Genomic DNA, 12141 nt, shown 5'->3' on the forward strand with positions numbered 1-12141 from the left:
AAAAGCAGTGATAAAAGAAAGTTGATTTTAATTTTGAGAGGACTTCCTGTGCAAGAAGAACACCATGTTATGTGCATGCAGAAGTGAGTGGTGCCACCACAAGGATAAAATGACCCAGATGCACTTGAGGTCTGGTCAAATTCAGATGCAGTCAAGAATTTTAAGCATCAAAATACACTTTTTTTTCCCCTAAAACATTTGTAGCTCACAGAAAACTTCCACTTGGTGAGAAGCCATGATGTATTTCTAAAGCATGAAATATCTCAGGCAGAGCTGTCACCAGTGAAAAACAATTTGGACTCAAGTGAAAGAAATGGTAAAAAAAAGTGTAATAGGAAGCCATTATAGGCACTGGGGGAGGATGAGAAAGCAGAACAGGAAATGTTTGTGCAGATAAAGGAAGCCTGCAAAGCAACTACAAGAGGGATCATAGGAATTTCAATCTGCCTGTCACTGTGTGGAATTGAAATTAGGAAATATCAAATGTGTGTGAAAAACTGAAGATGAAGCTTAGCCCTGAATGACATTCAGACAGTTATTGGGTGTGCAGCTAGAGATACAGCTCAGAAAGCTCGAGCCTGGAGGTCCTTGCTGCTCCCTGAGCTCCAAACGAGTGCAGGTCGGGAAGCATCAGTTCATCGACCTCCTGGTTACAGCACTGCCTGTTTTCTCAGGCCTGCTGCAGATGGCTGGGGGCTGATATGTTCACAGAGGAGGTCGTTCGTTTAGCTTGTGGAAATTGACTCTTGTCGTGTTGGTGGAGTGAATGAACTACAAACTGTTGGGAAGATGACTTGGTAAAGTGCAAGATGGTCGAGTCTTCGTTCTTCTGGAAGGTATCGTGGTTAGGGGGCTTTTATCACTTGAGTTATTCTTAAGCAATGATGAAATATATGATAAGCAATACCTAGCATTTTTGGTAACTACAATATTCACTAAAAAAGTTCCTTTTACAGTTAAAAAAAAAAAAATCAGATACAACAAAATATTTTGCTGCCACCAACACCATCTTGGCTTTTGTGAGGTGCAAATTCTCCTCTGCAAAAGTGCATTAATGGGTAAGAAGCTTTGGGAAAACTTTTATTTGTTGCAGTTATAAGAAAGTATTGCAAAGTGAAAATTACTGGATGTTACTCAGGTGATGTTAAAGCTTCAGGTCTGGCATCACTGGTTTTCTGTCTGTCCGCAGCCTCTGCTCAGGCTCTCTGTGTCCCCTGCACTGCTGCAGCTCTTCCTTTTCTCACCTGTTCCTTCCATTGACCACTCAATGCACTTGATGCATACCTCATCCAAAAAAAGCGTGTTCTGCCACGAGGCCACCATAAATCAAGTGGAAGTCCCCTCTGATGCTGGACTTGAACAGACTGGAAGAACACCAGCCCATGCTAAGATGACTGTTGCCAGGAAATACAAAGTGTTGCAAGAGTAACCACCAAATATTTACGGGCAGCGGTTCAAAGCTCTTCTGAGAAGCTGAAGCTGTAAAATTCACAGTGCTAGGCTTCTTTTTGCAAAGATGCATCTGAACAAGCATCCACTGCGTTCTGATTCATAGCACGGGCCTGCTAGTGGATAATTCTGCACAACAGTAATCACTTCAAGATTTCTCCTGACTATATCCAAGGTTTCTGCTATCAATGCAGATTGTTCCTCAGCATCTGCTGATGTGGATAACACCCTTTATTTCTAGCATTTTACCTTTTCTGGTCTTCATTTGTCCTGGTGAAAGATGATCTAGTTTGATATTTCCCAAGACATAACTGTTGTGTCTGAAGTCGTGCTTGTTTGTGTAACAGGGACTGCACTCGAGAGCTTTGCAGGAATGAGAACGAGCACTGATTTCACAACGAGGCTGAGATTCACTCAGGTTCCAGTGAAACAGTGGGAGAAGAGTGCAGATAGTGAACTCCACTTCCCTCTGCTGCATCCATACATTGGTTTCCAAATGCTCTGCAGACAGGTTTTCAAGAACTAATTGGAGAATCAAACTTTTTCCTCAGAAACTCTCGTTAGCAGTGTGCAGAAATGCCTGTTCTAATTTAATGAGCCTTTCTAGTAGTATCACACAGCTGTTTTCATAATCTCAAAGCTCTTCTTTAAATAGCTGTGACAATCAAGCCAATTATGCTCCCATGGACCAATTCTTAGTTATCTTTGGTTTGCTTCCACTGGAAACATACTTGTGTCCCTTTGCTGTCATCTGAAATGTGTTTTTGGAATTCAGTATTATTTATCTCACTAATTACTCTTTAACTTGCTTTGCTTATTTTTACAAATTTCCTTTTTTCCCCCTCCTAGATTATTTATTTTTTTAAGGTTTACTCCTTATTGTTCTACTGACCTGCGAGGCTCTGAGGCTCTGGGATATTTTTCCTATTTAAAAGTCAAAAGGAGACATTTCAATTTCCTTTTTTTTTCTTTTTTTTTTTCCCCCCCAAATATTTTCTGCCAGCAATTCCCTTTGATTTGAATGCTTAATTTGGTTTCCCCGACTCACAGAAATTTATGTTAAAGTGGGAGTAGAAGAGATTCTTTTGGCAGCCTGCCTGCTGAACTCTAGAAATGCCACTTCACATAGTCCACGCTTTGGATGGTTGAATGAGTTCCAGGGAATAGAGCTGGGAAGACAAACCTGCCGACTGAAGCCTTCTAATCCGAGGAGAGGGGAAGCTAACCTCCACAGTGCTTGATCCTAACCATCATGTCTGCTTTATTTTGACTGCTTCCTCTTGGCAAAGGAATTCATTCTCTTTGCCACTTAATTTGTTGGTCACTGTGATAACTCAGCCAGCAGGCACTAATGGTGCCAATGGATTTGGTGTCACTGACACCCGTATGCAAATAAACAGAGAAGATAATGCCATATGGACAACATGCAGTTACCAGATATTAATGACTTTAGAGCTGTGCTTACCCAGATCTCTGAGACAGGAATCTGACAGAGAAAGCACGGCCCTGTTGTTACACCGTGGTCATATCCCAAACAAGATGATCCTTGTTAGACAGCTGAGAAGTCCTAGAAGCATTTCTGTCTTTCCTAAGGGAAAAATAAACGGCAGGTTAACACTCCATCTTTGCATGGAAAACGTTAAAACTCACAGCAGATTTCCAGACGTCTGCTTCCCAACTGTTTCTAAAATGTAGGTCATTATATATAGGTGGCATCAGATCAATCTCCACAGAAGTTTCAGAATGTTTTAAACAGAAAAATGAGTCAGATCCCTGTAAGGCTGGTAACTGTCTAACACAAGCTTTTCATGTGTACAGTCCGAGGAAGGTTAAATATCTTTCTTGACCCCTCATTTTTAACTTGAACTCTGTGAATTTTTAACTTGCCATGTTCTCACAGCTGCATAAGGTGGTATTTTGCAGGTAAAATTTCAGTCTGTTTGCATATTTTTGCCATCCAATGTGGTAAAATTAATCCTTCTGCCTTGTTTCAAACCTTTGCCATTCACTTCCACATGCAGTCACTCCTTGACTGAAGGCATCTTCCATGAGCCGAAATGTTTGATGTGCCCCATTTACTACGTTTCCTTTGATTTTGTTAGTGTTATTCTTTTCCACATTGGCCCTGTCTGGAACTAAAAAAGCATTTCCAAAATGTGCTCCCCTCCCTGCATGCTCCTTTATGCAAATGACTTCTGCACTCACACGCGTGCCTGCAAACAATTTTCAGATTGGCAAGCAGGACGCATTAGGGTGAGCCATGGCAGAGCAGTGGAGCCGCACAGTGATGTGCCAGAGGGACTCCAGGCTGGGTGCTGCCAGGCACTGACTGGCTATGGGTGCTGAGGCTGCCAGAACCATTGGCAGGGAAGCAGAGAGGCACTGGCCTCAAGTATGCAGGTGATTTCAGTCACTGCGTCAAGGCGGCAGTGGACGCTCTGAATCGTGCACTCTGTACAGGTAAAAAGCTACTTGACCTGTGAAGCAAAATGTTGGAGGGGATCCTGATGTAACTGTCTGCAGACATCGGCTTGGGAACCTTTATACAGGTTCCTTTGGCCTGGATTGGGTCCACTGCTTCTGGGCATAATGCATTACAGGCAGGACTGGATTCTCTTCCTGAAGAACAGAGCCACGGGGCCCCTCAGCCCCAGGCCAGCACTGCAAGCCAAAAGCCTGACGCATTTTCCCACCGCCTGAGTGTCTGAGAACTCAGCTGAGAGCCAGGCCAGCTGAGAAGGTCCCTGCTAGCCTCAGCAAAATGTGTGATATTTGGCAGCTCCATTGCTCTATGGGCTATTGAGACACATAACAATGCTACCAGTACCTCCAGAAGACCGTGGGTTCATCTCCCATGTTGCTTTCCATTGTGCCACAACAGCCCCCCAACAACTCCAATAATGCCACCACCTTCTGAATGTAAATCCACCTGCATCTGCAACTGTTCGGTTCCTTTATTCGTAAGCTTTTTACGTCTGCTGTTGCTCACAAGTGCCAACGAATAAAGTTGTCTCTTTTTTCCTTTCTTTCAGTTGTGGCAAATCCGATCTCCTTGTGCCTGTTGCAAATTCTTCTACCACTGAGCTCTTCTGGCATCACGCTGGCTTACATTTTTTTGGGGCAGAGAGGAAACTTTTTTGTGTGGTCATTTAATGCATGAGAAAACTCATGAATAGACTTTCTTGGTAACTGAAATGCTGTTTTTATCTGCAGAATAGAGACAGCCTAACACTGCAAGCTTCCTCCTGCTGCCCTGGCAGTCTCCTGCAATTCCAATTTGGTGCGGCTGCTTTTTTTGGAAGGAAAGAAATAGCTAGAACTCTGTGCTATTCGCTCTCATTGCTGGGGCTAATCAATGAAACAATTGTACTGCTGGCGGTGTGAGCACCGGCTGTGCGTTTAAACTGCTAGGAAACCACTCGTATGTTGTATCAGTCAGCCAGCAGGTGAAAAGCAGTGCCTGTAAACACGGGCCAGATCTGAACCCACAGCATAGCTGAAGAACTGTGCAGACTATTTTCAAACAGTTGAAATATCCAGTTCCTCCATAAGGGCCAATTTGTGATTTCACAACCTGCTGCTGTGGAACGTCAAGAGCAGATCATAATTACTTCAGCTCGGGCATACAGAACAGCAACACGTAGACTGCTCGATCAGAACATTAAAAAGGCTTCGTGCAACTAACGAGTAATTAGATAGAAGCAAATGGAGGAACAATATCCTGTGCAAGTTAAACCATTTTCAAACAACAGAGTGCTGTCAGTGGCTCCTCAAATCTCTGGGAAAAGGCCCTCTTTCCTGAAATTCCTGTGGAATTTCTTCCCTGAAGATGGCTAGAAGCAATACAGCCCTCTACTGACTGACACGGTTAACCACAGCATGTTTATGTACTTGTCTTTTAACTCAGCCTCTTATTTTCATCTCAAAATTGTGGCCTGTGGAAAACTGGTTTTCAGCAGAAGCTAATTACTGAAGCACACAATTAATAGCTGATTAGTAACTTGCTGGCTCTCTTTATTACTCATTGCTTTGACATCTGGTCAGGTAGCTGCATGCATAGGCACCTCTGTTTAAGCCTAAGATGGCATTATCATGCAGCTGACATGCAAGGACATCCGTGCCACCATCCCCACTGCTCTGTAGTGCTAAGAGAAAATCACTACCTTCCATAGAAGAATGAGACACGACTCCTGATGTCTGTGGCTACCCTGTTCCCCTTTCAACACAGCTGGATGATTTTGATGAAAGCTGATCCCACTGCAGATGTCAATAAATAGTGCAGATGCTGGTGACTGAGAAAGGCCAACTTCTCGTTGATGGAGCACCTGGTAAGGAGGTGGGAGTGTTTGACTTGGGAATTACGCGTGACATTTAACTGCGTTTCTCTGATAGCTGGTCGTAGGCTGCCTGATGGTGCAAGTGTTTGAAAATGGAAACTGACGTGTAATATGGTACCTATGGACCCTGTATGGTACTTGTCCTGGGGCCTCTTGTGTCCTAAGACCCTGAAAACTTGCATGAAGTCCCTGTCTTGCCACAGACTCTCATTAAAACAAACAACTATTGCAAAGCATTTTGAGTTCGCACAGCAGTAATGAAAGACGCAAAAATGGAAACAATGTAAGTGGATAAAATACTCCTTTCAATGATGGTTTGTAATGCACCTAGATCCAGGATGGATGTCAGGAAGTTCTGCTTCACCAGAAGACTTTTCTAACCCTTGAAGTAAAATGAAGTGCTGGTTTACAGTCGTGTAACGCTCAGCAGGAACAGTGTCTGTGTCAGCAAACTGAAAAAAATACCTGGCATACTTGGTGCATGAGTAGTTGGTTGAGCAGTCCAAGAGGCACTCCAGAAAACGTGGTAACACACTATGTGTAAATATGAAAACAGTCTTACACTGCAGTGAAATGACTGTTGGGATCAGAACTGACCCAAGCCTGCAGAATGAGACTCACAGCAGTTTATAGGACATGGTTTTTACAAAGGGTGAATGAAGTCCCACAGTGCTCCCACATCCTCCTTACAGGAGGAGCCACGTAACCTGCAGTGCTGCTGTGCAAGCCCTAAGCACTCTGCAGGCAGAAAGGAGGCTGATTGCAACTGTTGGAGCTAGTTGACCTACATAGGCACATATGGCTCCTGCCCATACTGGAACTGCAGCATCCAGATTTATGCGACTAACACTCCTCTTTGAAGTGCCACTATAAGGAAATTGTAACTGTGTTTAATCCCTTACACAACATACAGGCTGACATCCCCCATCGCAATTTCTCGAACAACCAAAAGCGAAGGCAGCAAGAACAGCCAAAATATCACTTCTGGGTTATTTTTTTGTATCTTCCAATTGCAGATGACATGTGACTACAGACTCTCAGAACACACTGCAAAGCTCCATACATACAAATCGCAAGTATTTGAGACTTTAAACTCGAAGTTGAGACTTTCCCTATGATTCTGAAGAACTTGTGAAAACTTCCTTTAAATAAGGAATTGACAGAGATAAATATCATGCTATTATAAAATCTTACAGCTACAAGATTAGCATTTCAGGCTGAGGACATTGTACTTTCCAGAAGACAGATGTCAGGATGATGCCTAAAAAGACAAACAAGGAAAGAGAAGCATTTGGAAGCAAAGTATTTAAGCATTTAAGCATTTAAAAGCAAAACCTAAAACAGCTTGTTTTCACTCAAAAACAATTGAGAATGTTATCACAACAGACAAGAGACAATGGCTCCAACAGAACAAACTATAAATATACAAATTATATGAGTTTCCAGAACAAGTGGATCTTGATTTTGTAAGTACTTAAGCACAAGTGGATGTACTGAGTTTCCTGGGATTGTTGTGTACAACATTACTTGATTGAGTCCGTAAGAGTGTAAGTCACACGCCATGACATCTGCAAACTTGTAGGACGGGAACCTCAAAAAGGATTAATTCCTCTGAAGAGCCACGGTCCTCTTCCTTTGGTCTAAATAGCACTCACAAACATTTGGTCATTTCTGCTATAAATAACGAGCCATGTATATAAATGATGAGCCATGTATATAAAGCTGTTAAGCAGAGGCTGAGAAAAGATGAGGCATTTCATAATCATTGGACTGGCAGTTCTTAGAAGTTTATCCTCGTCCCCTCACTAAGGTACCCTCTCAGCTTTGCATGCTTTCTCAGCAATTTATGAATGTTTATGGGGCTGTTTTCAACCTGTAGAGCATTGCATAGAGTAGCACAGGGGAAAAAAAATGCAAAGGGCAGAGCTGGGAGGGATACTGTCATGCTGTGCATTGAGCTTATGAGCAACGCTGCTCTGTTCTGCCTTTTCCATTTCCTCCATGCAACATCTCAGGAGATGGAGAGGCTCCTGGGGACAAGCAGTGCTGTAGCAGTTCATGGAAGAGCAATCCTTTCTGTAATAAAATGCTGAGTAGTCACTTGCATATCTTAATTCTTTCCACGCGTGTCCTTTTTTGCTCTCACCCTCTAAATTTTGTTCAAACTGAAAAACAGGAATTTGGCCCCATGTCTGGGACCTCTGGGTAGCAAACAGTCTGACTGGATCTGCAGTAGTGCAGATCAAATGGTGCCTGTCTTGATAAACAGCCACTGCTCATACACTGATCAGCTGTGCTTACAGTGAATGTAAATCGGAGGTATCTGTAGCACATCACACTTAGTGCACAGATGCTAGTTATCTAAGTTTGTGCCAGCACCAACTTTATGCAAGATAAAATGCTTTTAGAACATATCACAGACACCTTGCAATGTACATCAGTGACTTGATGTACAAGTTGCAGAAGTTTTCCTTGGAGCATGAAAAGCACTGGCTACCATCAAGTCGCTTATTTTCCTTCCTTGAAACTGGCGCCTTTTCCACTGGGTTGTTCTTAGACAGGAGAGCAGCTGTTTCATTCCATGAAACAACAAGCAAGGCACCTAGCCTACACCTAGGCACTGTGCAGAGAGGTCTCTGCCCCAGAGGGCTTATAACCTCAGAAGAAAGTCAAGCAAATAACAGAAAACAAGGAATCATTCAGAGCTGGGAGTAGTATCCCAAGTTTCGGTACCACTTTATCATATATTACCCTATCAGAGTCTGTGCAGCAACTGACTGCAATTGCTTTCATGTGGGCAGCCTGCTAGGTTCCTCAGTGTTAATGGGGAATCACATGAATAAAGAAAGCTGAGGATGAAAGAAGACATTGGATCAGAGCAATGATCTCCTGAGAAGCCTCTTTTGGGCAATAGGGTCAAAGGCTTTTTTTTTTTAAGTTAAAAATTAGTTATATTACTAGATTATTATTATTTTTTAATTCACCGCCCTGCAGAAGAAATCATCCTTTGTACCAATGCTGATCTGTCTCCAGTTTTTCTTGGGACTGGTTCAGAATATTTGGAATTTAAAAGGACAAATAATTTGTAAACAGAAACGGTGTTTTTTTCTTGCAAAGACAAATGCTCTTTTGAAACAATTCGTGGAAGTGCCTCATTTTCCTGCATAGCCATTTTAGCAATTTGTTTTCAATTAAATGTTTGAAATTGTGTTTCTTTAGCATTCTATTAAGTAGATAACTTAATATCGCTTTGATAGTTCTCATAACATTTACAGTGAGAAATTACTGAAAAATAGGTATCATTTGAACACATGCAGTAGGAAAAATCAGTAGGAAAAAAAAGCAAAAAGCCATTCCACACCACAGTCAATGAAATCATAGAGCTGGTCTGAGAAGGCATAGCACAGCAGTCTAGCTCTTTCATTCCACAACAGTGGAGTATAAAGAAGGGGCCATTCAAGCTCTGTACCAGGAAGCTACTGCTCACTCAAATGTTTTCTAACCCTTATGCTTAACCCGCATCTTTGCTGTTCGATTTTCATTGAAACAGTAAAACACCACGACACTTTCTTACCTGCATGTGTCTTCCGAAGCACTTAATGTAAGAGTGAGGGAAAGACTACAGATAACTGCTACTCTTCTTCAAATCTTTAGGCTATTACCAGGGCAGGAGTATCCACGGATGAATCACGTTTTCATTTCACCATTTCAAGAAGTTATTCCTTACACATTTGTTGCCATGTGAACTACCTGTGCTAGGACCACAGCACCCAGAAGTACGTGTTTTCAGGATTAGTCAATGAAAATCACTTTGTGCCTCTGCTGGAAACCAGGTAATTGGTCTTGCAACATTTTCTTCCCTAAGCTAGTTGTTGAAACCATATTTTGGCTGAATTCATTGAAGTCCACATCCATGTTGCAGTCCATCCAGGCTTGCAAATTAGCGGGGCCTTAACCTGTCCTGTTTTCTACGGGTGATTTGCATGTGAAAGCAAGGGAAGCTCCCTATTTCCCTCTCAGCCTGCTCCACTTGAATTCTCTGATGGCTAAAAGAGAGAAAGCTCATTAACTTTCTCAACAACAGAGTTTGTAAGGTCTCTTATTCTCCTATTAGCCACTAAGTCCTCAAAACCTTCCCTATGGTACTAGCTTCTGCTGCTAACCCTCATGAAATTTAATGGAAATTGGTCACTGGGCTCAAAAGTCAGTGGGAGGATTGACTGGTGCATGTAGAGAGCATCAGTCTGTAAGTCCTGACAAACAACCGAGAACCCATTATTATATTTAAATATATGTGCATTTCAGCTTGTTTACTTACAGAAGTATCAGGACTGACAAATCATATGCCCCTTGCTGAAAGACTCAGGCATGCAGTCAAACCTGTCTGTCAGTGCTGCTAATACAGCTACAGGACAGAGACATTTTTGCTCATGGAAATCCATTATGGAAATTCCTACAGTGCTGTTGGGAATTAGCAAAATTTCTCCTTCGGAGGAGGTGCCATTCACTTCCAGAGTGACAAAACCCATGTGAACGTGACCTTTCCCTTAGTGCTCTTTGGGAATAAACCTCTCTGGCTTCATGTATACAAGTGAAAAGAGCAAAACCAGGGCAAACCCACTCTTTCCTTCTTGTACCTCAGGTTTTCCACATGATTAAACAAATGTAAAATCTGTGATTTAGAACAGAAAGTCCTGGAAGGGTCTGAAATAATGATTTTCTCAAATCTGCTCGTGCTAAAGAGGGAAATGTGGGAATCCTTGTCATTTTTTCATGGTCAGGCAGACATTTTAAAAGTGTCTTGGAAGAAACTAATGTTTCTGAGCATTCAGATTCTCAAGTTCATTCTGGTTGTGATCCCGCCTGCAGGTCAGTAATTTCACATGACCCCAGCTATTAGTATAAATAGCAGAAGAGGCTGAATTTGTTAGTGACATTGCAGCCTGTAATTGCTATGGTGTTACAGCTCCTAGACTGAACCCTGCTGGCTTGTGCAAGGTAACGAAGGAAAAAAAGAGTTTTTAGACTGCATGCTCACAATCCTATCAGAATGTATATATATATTCCGATTCAGACCATATTTTGGTGGGTTTTGACCTATTCCAACTTGACAAATGGATATCAACATAGATAATAAATACAGTCTAACTTCTACGGTTAGCTTAAATGTCTAGAGATACTTAGATGCTTGGAATTGCCATTTGTGTAGACTAATGGCTGTAGGAGAAGCCTAAACTCTCAAATCACGTACCTTCATTAGGCACTTGCAATTAGAAGCTGATCCCCTCAGCCTCTCATAACATTTCAACATATGAATTCCTTTATTAAGAACATTCACTGATAATACCATGCAATGTATATTCATAAAATGTTTTCTGGAATGTAAATTAATGTCAGATTTTATTATTTTTTTAATACTAATTCTAAAGTTTTATTCCTACAATGAGATCACAACTAGAGCACTTCTGACCTCGAGAGCCTGTGCACAGTACAGGGATTTGCGCTGAGAGCTGGCATACCATGTAGTTTCTAAAATGACACCATGTAAATGAGGTCATGACTTAGGAGATTACTTGGTCATCCCAAGTCTGGAATGTTTCATTCCTATGTGTGTTATAGGAACACTATGTGAATTGTCAGACAATGAAATTGCAACCATGCAAAGCACAAGGTTTTAATCTTATAATTTGCCTTGATTCTTGTGTATTAACCCTTGCAATTGCTTCTCTAGCCGATCCATTTTGGCACATTGCCGTGTGTTGGTTTGACCAACGCTTGGAAATTCTCAGGCGTTTAAGTTGCGTGCCCTGGTAATGACAGCACGTTCTGAATTCCAAGTGCAAAATAATTGTTCCTTAACAAGGGAGAGAACTGGGAAACCGATACGAGTATGTGAAACATTACGTTTGAAAATGTCAAGTACCAGTTGTCCACACGTAGGGTTTGATAAGCCCTCTCAAGGAGAACAGGTACTGTAGAAACGCAGCGGACACGAGGTTTACCAAGGAGCGCCTGTAGGGGCAGATAATTACATGTCAGTAAACATAAAATCCCAGAGTGTTTTCTCTGCCTTTGCAAGTTGCTACATTAGCACCCTGGGTTTATTCAAAAGAAAGAATTAGGCGCTGAGTGCTAATGGTTTTCCTGCAGAATCCTGTGTTCATCTTTCCCTTCGGACGCTGCAGTTCCTTGGGGTCCTCCTTTCAACAGCAACCTTTGCTGCGCCTTCTGCTCGTGCTGACATTAACTATCACTCCGTTAGCGACAGTCAGACGTGTTTGAAACCACAGCGCCTTCCGCAGCTACACGTGAAGAAGCACAAGGACGTGAAGACTGAAAGAAGTACAGAGAAAGC

Source organism: Lagopus muta, chromosome 7 (assembly GCF_023343835.1).
Source record: "Lagopus muta isolate bLagMut1 chromosome 7, bLagMut1 primary, whole genome shotgun sequence".
In the NCBI taxonomy this organism is placed as follows: Eukaryota; Metazoa; Chordata; class Aves; order Galliformes; family Phasianidae; genus Lagopus; species Lagopus muta.